The following is a 12,699-nucleotide window of genomic DNA, read 5'->3' on the forward strand; positions in this document are numbered from 1 at the left end:
AACTGGCCCAGAAAAACAACCTGTGGTGGTGACCACCAGGCTAACTACACTAATTACAACATGACTAGCTACGACAGAACGGGACCACAGCTCGGGTCCCAGTCCATGTGTTGGAGACTCGGTAGAACGTAGACGTAGACAAAGGTTTCTTCAAGATGAACAACCACGCCGGTCCCTCTGGGGGACCCGGCTTATATTCTCTGTGGCGTGGCTGGCTCCGCCCTTGGCCACGACCACCTTCTAGAATCATCGAACAGCAGGATCTGGATCCCGACCACGTGACCACCCCTAGCCCCCACTTGGGGCCCCTTTGTAGACTTAACCGGTCACGTGTCCTCTCGGGTCAACCAGAGTGCCATGGCATTTAGTAACCCGTTTCCTACGGCCAGCACTCCCACACCCTATCCTGTCGAGCTGGCACTGCACGCCAAGCGTGATGCCATCCAGCTGATCAATCAGCGCTGACCAAGCCCCTCTAGGGCCGGTACTACACCCACACCAGAGTGGTATCCGCGATGTCAATACACCGCACGCCGTGCCTCTCTAGGGCCGGCACTACACAGTGACATCCCGTGATGTCACTACACATTTAACCCTTCAGGGTAGTGGAGGGCTAGATGACGCTAATTTGGCCAGATGAATGTGGCCTGACGCAAAAAACGTATGACGAATCGCGATGCATCGGCCTGAACTGAATTTACTGAACGTATTGTTGTTGTGCTTGTGGCCATGCGGTCATGTCCATTAGGTGCCTCTGCCTGTAAAGTGGATGTCTTCAGAAAGCATGTCCCATGGGCTCTACAAGGTGCAGAGCGACGTGTGGTCATACGGTATGCTACTGTGAGAAATCTTATATTTTGCTGAGACAAACTTTCACTTGCCACAAACATTCGGGGCCCTGAGTACAGAAGATCCTCACAGCAGACAACGATTGTAGTCTTATCTTACACTATGATTTTTAATTGCGTAAAGTTCAGATTTAAAGCTTTCGTGACTGCAGGGATTCATCTTCTTGGTTCTTTCGGTAAAGTAACGTAGAATGGAAATAAAATAAAATAAATAAAACGTAATAAAAAATAAAATTTTCATGACGTTTCGGCCACAACACAAGTAGCCTTCTTCAGGTGAAGGAACATAACTGTCGGGACGACAGCACTTCAATGACTGCTGCTAAGATACGCAGTGTCGTTTAAACTAGGTGGGAGAGGTAAAGCGCCTTGACAAAGGAGTTTACATATCAAACAGGATAATTTAGCATTGAAATAGCTGCGTTAAAGTGTTGGATCAGCAGGGTGTTAAAGTCAGAAATTAGCATGTAACTGGGAGATTAGCATGATGTTAATGTGAGGGATTAGCATGTGACTGGTCACAGAAATAGCTATGTTAAAGTCAAAGTTTCCATCTCAACAGAGGCATTTAGTATATGGACGCTAAAGGACTGCAACTACCCAACTATCATACAATAAACCGATGTGAAAAAAAACTAAGTAGAAACTTCATCAATATAATAAATGTACTCAATATATTCTTTAATAAATTGAGCTATAAACATAAAGTAACTGGGTATACACTACACTATCTAATGAATACCATATAGTAAACTAATAAAAAAAACTAAAATACAAACTACATCAATGTTATCAATAAACTCTATATACTCTCCATCAGCTGAGCTACTAACAATAAGTCGTTATACATTACAATGCCATATGGCGAAAAAAATGGGTGGCGTTTTTTTCCTTCTTTCCAACGTTAGCACCACGGAGAGCGACGAGCCTCGTTCAGACGGACGAGTCCATCCATGCTCGGAACGGAGGAGGGGGGAGAAACAGCCACGATGTGCTGCTCTGTCCTGTGTTGCATTACAACCATGCCATAAACTAGACTACTATACATTGTAATGTTATACCTTCCAATCTAAACTACATTGTATAATATCGTATACACAGCCCAATGTAAGCTCTAACATTATGCATTATATTGATATGTCTCCAAATAAACTTTTTCCTACATTACACAACTATACACCGTAATATACACTACCATAGACAAACCCACCCTTGAATTATACAATGCGTTACTTTAGACTACCCTATACTTTAGACTGTAAAATATTAGACTTGTAATATTACACTATGTATTATTCTACCAACCCTACTGTATACCACACAGCTGTATATTCACAATACAATTACGATACTATATATTGCCTTATGAATTATGTTAAACATTACAATGTTATACTATTTATTATTATATAACATGCTATAAACCAGGGGTGTCCAAACTACGGCCCGCGGGCCAACTGCGGCCCGCCATCCATTTTTAATTGGCCCGTATCAAAGTTTAAAAATATAATGGACTATGGCCCACTGTATTGCATTTCTTAATTTAAACACTAGATGGCGCTATTGTCTTGAACAAGGCAGCGTCTCCACAAAGCAAGCAATCGAAGAAAACATTTGCTCAGGGTCACCAGAAATGCCGGAACCGAAGAGACGCAAGATTGCAAGCGAGTGCAGAAAATTTCAGACTCGGTGGAAAAATGATTTTTTTTTCATAGAAACCAAGGGGAAGTGTGTTTGTTTGATTTGTAATGAGAGTGTTGCCGTGATGAAAGAGTACAATGTACGACGGCATTATGAAACGAAACATCAGACCTTCACGTCTTACACTGGCGCCGAGCGGAGAGAGAAGGTAAAGCAAATGGCAAGCTAGCCTGCTAACGCAGCAGCAGGGTTTTTTTCCGTGCTAACAAAGCTCAAGAAAATGCAACAATAGCCAGCAATAAAGTAGCTCAACTCATTGCCCTACACGGGAAACCTTTCTCAGACGGTGACTTCATCAAACAGTGCCTCACTAAAGTCGTGGGAATGTGCCTGGAGAAAATGCAGGATTTTAACGATGTTAGTATGTCCAGAAATAAGGTTGTGTGGCGAATTGAAGACTTGTCGGCTAACTTAAAACGGCAAGTGTCAGATAAAGCTTGTGCTTTCGATTTTTACTCTATTGCATGTGATGAGAGCACAGATGCCACGGACACTACACGGCTGTTAATTTTTTTGCGGGGAGTTGATGAGAATTTTTGCATTACGGAGGAACTGCTTGATCTTCGGAGTCTAAAGGGGACAACAACTGGGAAGGATATGTTTTGAAGCTGTGTCAGATTCAATTAACCAGGCTGGACTTAAATGGGACAAGCTGTGTGGAATTACAACGGATGGGGCTCCAGCAATGACAGGCGAGCGCAAAGGAATGGCTTCTATGGTGAGTGCCAAGGTGCAGGAGAGCGGAGGTGAGACTGTTAAAATGCACTGTATCATCTACCAAGAAGCCCTCTGTGCTAAGATAATCCAGCTTGGCGATGTGATGAACACAGTTGTGAAAAATGTAAAAAAAAATTATGGCCCGAGGGCTTTACCACAGAGAATTGCAAGCGTTCCTCTCTGATGTCGATGCTGAATACGGGGACCTACTCTACCATTCTCAAGTGCGCTGGCTCAGTCGCGGCTCCGTGCTGCAGTGGTTTTATTCCCTGAGATCAAATATCGACAAGTTTTTGAAAGAAAAGGGCAGACCTCTCCATGAGATCAGTGACCCTTGATGGTTGGCAGGCCTGGCTTTTTTAGTTGATCTCACTGATCATCTCAACACCCCGAACAAGAGACTACAAGGCAAAGAGCAGCTGGTACCACAGCTGTATGTGCACATGAAAGCATTCCGTGCGAAGCTCCGTCTCTTCGAGTCACAACTGCGCAACTTCAATGTAGCGCGCTTCCCCACGCTGACCGAAATCAATGCGCATTTCCAAATGCCAAGCTCTCTGCAAAAATGGGAGAATATGTGTCTGTGATCACATCTCTCATGACAGAATTCAGTCAGCGCTTCCAAGATTTTTCTGTCATTGAGAAGGAAATCACACTGTTTGCGGCTCCGTTTTCAATGGATGCAAAAGAAGTGGAGGAGAGTCTGCAATTAGAACTGATCGAAATTCAGTGTGATGATTCTCTGAAGAATCAGCATCAGCTTCTCTCCCTACCTGACTTCTACCGGAGTTTGGAAAAGGCCAAGTTTCTTCTGACGAGACACCATGCAAAACGAATGATGAGTCTGTTCGGCTCAACATACATATGTGAGCAGACATTCTCTCTGTTAACGCTGAACAAAAGCAGGCTGAGAACCAGAACGACCGACAGCCATCTCCGTGACGTCCTTCGCATCTCAACCACCAAACTTACTCGTGACCTGCCAGCTATCCTTCAGACCAAAGCGCAGCATCACTGCTCCCACTGAGCGTAACATTATTCCCATTACAGGTGACTTAAAAATATACACACCGTTTTCATTTGTTAATAAGCCCAATTACTTCATAAATTCAGTCAATTAAAGTTGATGACAATTTTTTTTTAACAAACGTTAGTTGATGTGTTAACAAGCCCAATAATTTATTTGTGTAATAAGCTTGAAATATCCACATCCCCTATTTGTCTTCTTGTCTCTCCCTTCATATGGACAATGAAGGGGGATCAGCACCCTAAGAACCAATCTGAGGCTGTCACTGAGAGAATTACCTGCCAACCTTTTTGTAAAAAATAAAATTAAAATATACTAATGAAGAGCTATGATGGAGGCTTTTTTTCTTCAAACATGTTCAATAATCAAACGTAATTTACCTGCATTTGATTGATTTTGACAATATTAGTGCATGAGAAGTGAGGCAGTATACCTCACGTCTAGTGAGTGGCCCAATCCTTCGTATATTTTTCTGTATGTGACCCTCGGGAAAAAAAGTTTGGACACCCCTGCTATAAACCATACCATTGACCGTCGTGTGAAAGGTATTAAGAGGCAGTGGCAGCGAATGGACTGCGATCTGAAAGTCACCATAAAATACAATCAATTAAGTACCAAATGGTTTATAACGTCTTTCCAATGGTTACTAAGCCAGAATCCATCTTCTCGGTTGAAATTGTTTCTGTGTTTGTATATGGATGGCCTCATGAACGAATCTCTCATGGTAGCCGGATGGCTTGCAGAGAACGTCCGTCTTGGAGAAGTCAATGTCATGTGAGCCCACTGAATTATAACAGTGATCTGCCACGGCTGAGGTGCTCGTCCTACCGTGTTTCAAGTCTGCTTTATGTTCGCGGATGTGGTCCCAGATATGTCGTTTGGTTTCTCCAATGTAACTGCTACCACAGAGGCAACTTAGTTTGTAGACGCCCGGGTACTGTATGTCTGGAACCACATCTTTTACAGACGGAACCAGATCACGGATTTTATGTACTGTGTTGAATCGGACCTGGATTTTGTGTTTATTCAGGATTTTGGAGATCTTTTTTGTGACCCCCGCAATGTAGGGTAAGGTGATGGTTTTGAATGGCTCCTCAAGAGGATCCTTCTTCATGGCTGGAGTGATGGCTTTGCGGATTGTGTAGTCGGAGTAACCATTAGCCTTGAGAGCTTGGTGTACGTGCTTAAGTTCACTGGCAATGTGTTCCTGGTCGGAAATGCATTGGGCTCTATGGTATAGAGTCTTGATGAGGGAGTTCTTCTGGCATGGATGGTGGTGGGAAACCGGTTTTAAGTAAGCATTCGTATGCGTAGCTTTCCTGTCGACAGAGTGGCTCATTGAACCATCAGGTCTCCTTTTAATTAGGACATCCAAAAAGGGTAGCTTGCCATCTTTTTCGACCTCCATGGTGAATCTGATGGCTGGGTGTATGGAATTGATGTGGTCGAGGAATTGGTTTGTGTTATGGTCGAAACGTCGTGAGAATTTTTATTGTTTTATATATATTTTATTATTTTGTTGTTTCCCTTCAACGTGACTTTACCGAAAGAACTAAGAATATGAATTACTGCAGTCACGAAAGCTTTAAATCAAAATTTCATTGGAAAGACGTTATAAACAATTTCAGTTCTTAATTGATTGTATTTTATGGTGACATTCAGACTGCAGTCCATTCGCTGGCACTGCCTCTTCACACGACGATCAATGGTATGGTTTATAGCATGTTATATAATAATAAATAGTATAACATTGTAATGTTTAACATAATTCATAAGGCGATATATAGTATCGTAATTGTATTGTGAATATACAGCAGTGTGGTATACAGTAGGGTTGGTAGAATAATACATAGTGTAATATTACAAGTCTAACATTTTACAGTCTAAAGTATAGGGTAGTGTAAAGTAACGCATTGTATAATTCAAGGGTGGGTTTGTCTATGGTAGTGTATATTACGGTGTATAGTCGTGTAATGTAGGAAAAAGTTTAGTTGAAGACATATAAATATACAGCATAATGTTCGAGCTTACATTGGGCTGTGTATACGATATTATACAATGTAGTTTAGATTGGAAGGTATAACATTACAATGTATAGTAGTCTAGTTTATGGCATGGTTGTAACGCAACACAGGACAGAGCAGCACATCGTGGCTGTTTCTCCCCCCTCCTCCGTTCCGAGCATGGATGGACTCGTCCGTCTGAACGAGGCTCGTCGCTCTCCGTGGTGCTAACGTTGGAAAGAAGGAAAAAACCGCCACCCATGTTTTCGCCATATGGCATTGTAATGTATAATGACTTATTGTTAGTAGCTCAGCTGATTGGAGAGTATATGGAGTTTATTGATAACATTGATGTAGTTTATATTTTAGTTTCATTAATTCGTTTACTATATGGTATTCATTATATAGTGTAGTGTATACCCAGTTACTGTATGTTTATAGCTCAACGTATTGAAGAACATATTGAGTACATTTATTATATTGATGTAGTTTATACTTAGTTTTTTTTTCACATCGGTTAATTGTATGATAGTTGGGTAGTTGCAGTCCTTTAGCGTCCATATTCTAAATGCCTCTGTTGAGATGGAAACTTTGACTTTAACATAGCTATTTCCGTGACCAGTCGCATGCTAATCCCTCACATTAACATCATGCTAATCTCCCAGTTACATGCTAATTTCTGACTTTAACACCCTGCTGATCCAACACTTTAACACAGCTATTTCAATGCTAAATTATCCTGTTTGATATGTAAACTCCTTTGTCAAGGCGCTTTACCTCTCCCACCTAGCCTAAAAGACGCTGCAAATCTTAGCAGCGTTCATTGAAGCGCTCTGCTGATTAGAGAGCATATAGAGTTTATTGATAACATTGATGTAGTTTATACTTAGTTATTTTTCACATTGGTTTATTGTATAATAGTTGGGTAGTTGCAGTCCTTTAGCGTCCATATACTAAACGCCTCTGTTGAGATGTAAACTTTGACTTTAACATAGCTATTTCCGTGACCAGTCACAGGCTAATCCCTCACATTAACATCATGCTAATCTCCCAGTTACATGCTTATTTCTGACTTTAACACCCTGCTGATCCAACACTTTAACACAGCGATTTCAATGCTAAATTCTCCTGTTTGATATGTAAACTCCTTTGTCAAGGCGCTTTACCTCTCCCACCTAGCTTAAAAGACGCTGCGAATCTTAGCAGCAGTTATTGAAGCGCTGTCGTCCCGACAGTTCTGTTCCTTCACCTGAAGAAGGCTACTTGTGTTTTGGCAGAAACGTCGTGAGAATTTTATTTTTTATTATGTTTTATTTTTATTATTTTATTTCCATTCTACGTGACTTTACCAAAATAACCAAGAAGTTGCATAAAGTTGTTGCATGCTTGGGCTCCAGATGCCGAAATTACCTTTTAAAAAACGGCTACCAGTCTCATCAGATCTCAGAAGCTAAGCTTGCAGCGCCCAGCCCTGATGGTAACCCGGGGATACAAATTAATGTGGAGAAACAAATGTTCGCTTGTGACGACCAAGACTACGCCTGTCCTCCCAAGGGCAGGCCTCACTGATTCCGAAGACTTTCATTTTCAGGAGGGTCCTGCCGAGTATTTTTGCAGTAGGGAGGCGATGTTGTGCTGTGCAGTGCCGGAGAGTAAGCTCATGCAGCCGGTCCACCCTGTCCTCTCTCCTCCCGTCGGGATGGGTCGGTCGCAATAGCGTTCAGAAACACCCTCCACGTCACAAAACAGTTCAATTTCTCAATCCGCAGGTCAGCTCAAATCTGTATTGTGGGCGTTCCCTTGTACTCTACTGTGTACGTGGGGCTCTGGATCCAATCCCCTGATCATCATTGCATTCACTTAAATAATAATAAATTCTCCTGGCCACCCATAGAAAATAAGAGTGCACAATTATACGTGTGATTCATCACAGGCGAGCTCACACCGGCCACACTTGCAGCTTAGGGCCTCGCATTAAGAGAGGGGGGGGATCTCTAAATACGAAACAAGAAATGGACACGAGGTTTCGAGTTTTAACATAATTGTTTAATAAATATAGATCGGTGAGAAAAAAAGACTCTCCAAAGCAGTTATTTTCATTCTGCTGACAAAAATATACAGGCATTCATAGAAGGGGCCTCTTAAACTTGACAATGGCATAGGGCCCCAGCAATGCCATCATCCGGCTCTGCTGCCGAGTGTCATCCCAGTGAAGTAATTTGCAGGTAACGTTAGCATTGGGATGCTTGGCCAATACCCAGTTACATTGTGATTGTGTGTTTTCTAGCTATGTGAGCAAACTGGATAATTAATTAACCAAGGCCCTTCTTGTTGCGAGGGTCAAAGATCACCGGTGCACCACCCTGCCACCTGAAACGATAATAGTTCGCTTATAATTTTTTGGTTATTTTAGTGTGCACATTTACACGCGATAATCACATCTCATCTCAAGCATTTGAAAAGGGCACCCTCAGTGGCAACTGTTCTCTGTGTGACACACGGTTATTCAGCACCTAACCTGTAAGCAGGTCAAGTGCTGTTTGCTGCGAGCAATCCCAATTGAGTGATTCGCAGTGAAGTTTTTTTTACATGACAATTTTCGCCTGTGATGCTGACACACGATGGCCATACTTTATTTTAAATAATGTCTTGGGCTCGTTTTTATTTTTTTACGTTGAATTTTATTGAGTAAATCACGAGCCCGTTACAGTGCGCCACGGGACTGCACGTCATTCGAGTGGTGCATTCACAATGCAACCGGACCATTTATTAGTAGGGGCTGACGCGAAGGGGGGAGTGAGGCCCGCGCCCCCCCATAAACTCGGGGGGGGGGCATTGTGACAGGCGTAGAGTTGTAGTTGTAATCTGCTCCACGTTTGTCTTGATAAAGGAGACCTGTGCAACCTGCTCGGTGTGTGACGTGCGTGCTCCTCGGTGTGACGTGCGTGCCGCTGGATGTGTGATGTGCGTGGGTGTAGGAGAGGCCCCTTACCCTGGCGCATGGCAGTCGGTGACAAGTTCTACCGCTTGATCTGCGATGGCTACTGCATGCAGCCACCCCCTACTGTCCACCGCAAGTGTAAGCCGCCCCCCCATACCTCCCACACCGGGTTTTATCAAATGCTGGTCTGATGCGTTTCTATTGTCGATGCAGGTGGCTGACGGAGGAGAATGCTAAGTCTTTGTTCTGGGATATTCTTTGATTTTAATTGTAGTGATTCAATTAATTGATTGAACAATTGCTTAAGGGTGAATAATGTGATGTGTTATTGGCAGTGAGTTGTGCTGGCTGGTTCAGTATCGTTGACACGGCCATTATGAATCCTCTTAGTCTGGAATGTTCTACTTCCAGCCGTACGTGCTGTTGCGACCCACAGACTCCTCACATACAGTGAGGGAAAAAAGTATTCGATCCCCTGCTGATTTTGTACGTTTTCCCACTGACAAAGAAATAATCAGTCTATAATTTTAATGGTAGGTTTATTTGAACAGTGAGAGACAGAATAACAACAAAAAAATCCAGAAAAACGCATGTCAAAAATGTTAAAATATGATTTGCATTTTAATGAGGGAAATAAGTATTTGACCCCCTCTCAATCAGAAAGATTTCTGGCTCCCAGGTGTCTTTTATACAGGTAACGAGCTGAGATTAGGAGCACACTCTTAAAGGGAGTGCTCCTAATCTCAGCTTGTTACCTGTACAAAAGACACCTGTCCACAGAAGCAATCAATCAATCAGATTCCAAACTCTCCACCATGGCCAAGACCAAAGAGCTCTCCAAGGATGTCAGGGACAGTATTGTAGACCTACACAAGGCTGGAATGGGCTACAAGACCATTGTCAAGCAGCTTGGTGAGAAGGTGACGACAGTTGGTGCGATTATTCGCAAATGGAAGAAACACAAAAGAACTGTCAATCTCACCTCGTGGAGTTGCAATGATCATGAGAACCGTGAGGAATCAGCCCAGAACTACACGGGAGGATCTTGTCAATGGTCTCAAGGCAGTTGGGAGCATAGTCACCAAGAAAACAATTGGTAACACACTACGCCGTGAAGGACTGAAATCCTGCAGCGCCCGTAAGGTCCCCCTGCTCAAGAAAGCACATATACATGCCGGTCTGAAGTTTGCCAATGAACATCTGAATGATTCAGAGGACAACTGGGTGAAAGTGTTGTGGTCAGATGAGACACTAAATGGAGCTCTTTGGCATCAACTCAACTCGCCGTGTTTGGAGGAGAAGGAATGCTGCCTATGACACCAAGAACACCATCCCCACCGTCAAACATAGAGGTGGAAACATTATGCTTTGGGGGCGTTTTTCTGCTAAGGGGACAGGACAGCTTCACCGCATCAAAGGGACGATGGACGGGGCCATGTACCATCAAATCTTGGGTGAGAACCTCCTTCCCTCAGTCAGGGCATTGAAAATGGGTCGTGGATGGGTATTCCAGCATGACAATGACCCAAAACACACGGCCAAGGCAACAAAGGAGTGGCTCAAGAAGAAGCACATTAAGGTTCTGGAGTGGCCTAGCCAGTTTCCAGACCTTAATCCCATAGAAAATTTGTGGAGGGAGCTGAATGTTCGAGTTGCCAAACGTCAGCCTCGAAACCTTAATGACTTGGAGAAGATCTGCAAAGAGGAGTGGGACAAAATCCCTCCTGAGATGTGTGCAAACCTGGCGGCCAACTACTATAGTTGCGCTATCATTTATGGCCAGGTTATCATTTTTGGATCAGGTTGCTGCCCAAGAAACACAATATAGCTCAGTTGGCCTTGCCTGGTAAAATAAAAAAATATATTAATAGTTTTTAGTTCATTGTCAAAATAGCAGCTCAATAACTGCTCGAAAACATAAACACATGTATTAAAAATGTCAAAGCTCGATCACTACTCGATCAGATAGACATATGTTAAAAATGTCATGGCTTGATCACTGCTCGAACAAATAGACACATGCTCGATCACTACTCAATCAATGCTCAATCATATAGACACGTGTATTCTAAATGTCATAGCTCGACCACATAGACACCTGTAGTAACAATGTCATATCTGGATCACTGCTGAATTAATGATCAATCATTTCGACATACATATTAAAATGTCATTGCTTGATCACTATAGTCTTGGTTCTTTCGGTACTGACCCGTAAATGGTGGACACTGTACGTATAGGTGCCATAAGATGTGAGTCGTGGAGTTAGTTTGCAACATTGGACCCGAGCTCACTCTGCTTCATTATCTGTGGCGTCTAGGTGCTGTGGGTACGCGGTCTCGACAAGTAGTGACTTCAGTTCACCTTGAGGATCCGACGTACTTGCTGTGCAATTCAACATCGCATACGGGACCACACTTTGACAACATCGCCAACAAACATCGTTGACACAGTTAACTGACTTGGTAAACTTCGTTGACTAACATTAACGAGGCTGAACACGTCAGTAACATAGTTAACAAAGTTGTTGACAAACGCGAACATCCACGACATCTTTTGTACTGTCAAGGCGATATCTTCCGTGAGTAAATCGCCCCTCGCATTCGTCCAGATGCGTGATGTAACAGGATAAAATTTACCTGTGATAAAATAATGATACAATATGTTCATGCTTAGGGAAGCCAATCAGGTACAATGGGAGGGCTGACAGCCAAAAAAATTCACCATTGGGCTTTTTTGATCCACAAATCGTCTTTTTTATGATACGTAAATTGTCTTAAAGGAATCACTTTACTGATAAAAAAAATCACCTTTGCTTAATCACTTATTGATCACGTACACACATTTATTCAACATGTCACATAGCTCTCTCAGTCCTCAAACAAATAGATAATATGTATCCAAAATATCATAGCTCAACACAATTGATCCGTACATGGTGTAAATCATGTGTATGTGCCACAAATTGTGAGTTGTGGAGTCAGTTAGCAACATTTGACCCGAGCTCACTCGGCTGCATCATCTGTGGCGTCTAGGTGCTGTGGGTACGCAGTCACCAAAGCGACTCCAACAAGTGGTGACTTCAGTTCTCCGTGGGGGTTCGGGCCTTCTTGCCGTGCGGCTGAGCATTGCAACCGGGACCACACACCATCAACATCGCCACTTCATCAACATCGCCAAGAACTATTGTTAACACAGTTAACTAACTTAGTAAACTTCGTTGACTAACATCAACGAGGTTGAACACGTCAGTAACATAGTTAACAAAGTCGTTGACAAAGTGAACATCCACGACACCTCTTTGTACCGTCAAGACTATGTCTCCCGTGAGTACATTTGCCCCTCGCATTCGTCGACACACATGCACATATGTTACACACACCCCCGTGTCGCCTTCACACAGACAAACACACACAGACGAATGTCACCCTAGATTCGTATGGACGGCTGGGGAAAGCATCG

The sequence above is a fragment of the Petromyzon marinus genome, chromosome 61 (assembly GCF_048934315.1).
Source record: "Petromyzon marinus isolate PM22_M1 ecotype Great Lakes invasive population chromosome 61, UKy_Petmar_22M1.pri1.0, whole genome shotgun sequence".
Lineage (NCBI taxonomy): Eukaryota > Metazoa > Chordata > Hyperoartia > Petromyzontiformes > Petromyzontidae > Petromyzon > Petromyzon marinus.